Source organism: Humulus lupulus, chromosome 1 (assembly GCF_963169125.1).
Source record: "Humulus lupulus chromosome 1, drHumLupu1.1, whole genome shotgun sequence".
NCBI classification, from domain to species: Eukaryota; Viridiplantae; Streptophyta; class Magnoliopsida; order Rosales; family Cannabaceae; genus Humulus; species Humulus lupulus.
This window is the reverse complement of record NC_084793.1, coordinates 187,891,387-187,893,862: the sequence shown is the minus strand read 5'-3', so window position 1 is coordinate 187,893,862 and position 2,476 is coordinate 187,891,387.

The window sequence follows — 2,476 nt, the reverse complement described above, 5'->3', positions numbered from 1 at the left end:
GCCCTGGCTCTAATCAGATGAGTAAGTCACTAACTTAAACCAGATGAATAACTGATGAGTAAGTCACTACGGGCTCAACACCCATAGCCATGTGACGAAGCAGTCACCTGGGCCTTTTGGCTCTAAGTGACTAGCCATATGCTAGACAAGTGCTTTTAGTTTTCATCAAACTTGAGGTCGGTCCAACATTAATGCTCACGATGAGTCATTCAATGCAGATGTCGATTAGATCTAATCTTTGTCGGCTTGCATTAAACACGCTAAGACTGTTCTTGACTTATTAGTTAATACCATGTGACCAGTGCTCAGTACCACTGCCGAACTTGACTAGTGAGTCACAGCTTCAAAATTAATACCGACGCCATTACCAATTTCTAACTAGTGAGTCAGTGCCACGCACAAGTAAGCAATGCAACCAGGCATATATCATATGTCAAATATCCAAATGTAGGGCATTCAGCATGCTTACTCAACAATTGCTAGCATAATTAGGATCATGCACAAACACAGAGACTCAAGCTCTGATCAATCTCATATTCAACATTCATGGCATGCCCTGATCACATGTTTCTCGTACATCACATGCATCACATGCATCACATACTAGGTGCAATTTTCTTACCTCTGGTTCGAGCAAGAAATAATAATTGAACGACCCTTGAGAACGATCGATCCTTTGATCCCTTAGCAATCACCTAGTCATAACCAATTATAACTTCCATTAATGAAAATCAACAATAAAAGGGTCTTGACCTAAACCTCACTCCCAGGACCCCGAATTATACCCAAACGGTGAGTAGATTCAATCTCGAGCCTTAGGAATTGCAACCCCAAGCCAAAAACCCTCAAAAGTGCCCAAAATATGCATAAGGAAAAATAGGGTAGTGCTACACCGCTGCCCCCCCTAGCGCCCCAGCGCTACAACCAGGGGAAATTTTCCCTGGCTAGCGCTATAGCGCCACCCTTTGGGTGTTGTAGCGCTAGGACCAGGCATAATTGCTCTGGTTCTTCCGTCCTTCAACTCCTCCTTTCCCAATCTGAAAAACAAGCTTCCAAACTCCATTTTAACCCCCAATTGAACCCAAAAACCATCTACACATGACCTAGGCATCATAACCCAAGTAACCTTTGCCAAAACCTCCCATTGAAACTCAACTTTCAAACCAAAAACTCAACTGAAACTCAATGAGAAAACAAAGCAAGAAACCAGAGATTCTATGGTTAAAAAACTTACCTCAATCTCAGCTTAGGACCCTCTTCAATGGTGGAACACAACCCTAGATTATCAAAGCTTGGTTCCTCAAAAGAAGCTTCAAAATTCAAGAAGAAAAGAAGAAGAAAATAGTGATCGATTGGAGGAGAAGATGATGCTCTGCTTTGGAAGGTTTCTACAGCTTTCCTTGGTTATATTTATCCTTAGGGTGAAAAGACCATAATGCCCCTAAGCCTAATTAAAACCCTTAATAGCCACCAAGGGCAAAATCGTCATTTTCCGCCTATCTCATTAATCATAATTAACATCCTCCAATTCCCGTTATTATCAACATTCTCAAATGCTAATAAATCATATCCCATCACCCTTTAACTCCCGACAATGTTCTAATCCTCAAAATTACCCTGAGACTCACCCCGAGCCCCGAAATTAACCCTGTTATGACCAGACCGAAAACTTGCATTCCATGATCGTCTCATGCCGAATGGCTCGAAAAAATCCACATATGATGTGGTTTTATTCATAATTCACCAACATGCATGAAAATACATAATTACGCCCTCAACGGGCCAAATTACCAAAATGTCCTTATAATAAAAAAAATGGATCCATATGCATGCATTTATCATCATATTGTAATATAATTCACATAAACATGCATATAATCATTTAATAGCATAATAAATCACTTATGGCCCTCCCGGCCTCCTAATCAAGGTCCTAAACCTTATTAGGGAAATTTGGGGCATTATATTCACTCTCTCTCCCTTTGCCTTCCTTGGGTTTTTGAAAAGGAGTTCTAGAATTTCAATCTATGAATGATCTAAGCTAGGATTGAGTTTGTTGTTGAGGATTAAAGGCTGCCAAGGGGTTCATCAAGCTAAGAGATTCGAGTTTTGCAGAGGAATTCAGAGGTAAGATTCTAACTTAAAGTTTTTTTTAGTTAGTTTGGTGAATTCTTGAGTTTTTGAGTTTGGGGATGTTTTAGAGAGTTTTGGTTGTTGTTTGATGAGTATTTGAGTTGCTAGTGTCGTTTGGTGGTCGAAAATTGATTGGAATGTTGTTTTGGTAAGATTTTGGGTCGGTTTGCGATTTCTAAAATCGCAAAATTCTGGGTTCGCAGGATCGCTTCGTGGCCCGCATGAACTCAGCGAGGTAGGAGATGCCTCAAACCGACTTAGCGCCGCGGCGCGTGTGTAGGGATTTTGGACGTGGGGCTCTTTGCCTAGTTGAGCGTTGTGACCCTTTGATGGGGCGTTGTGA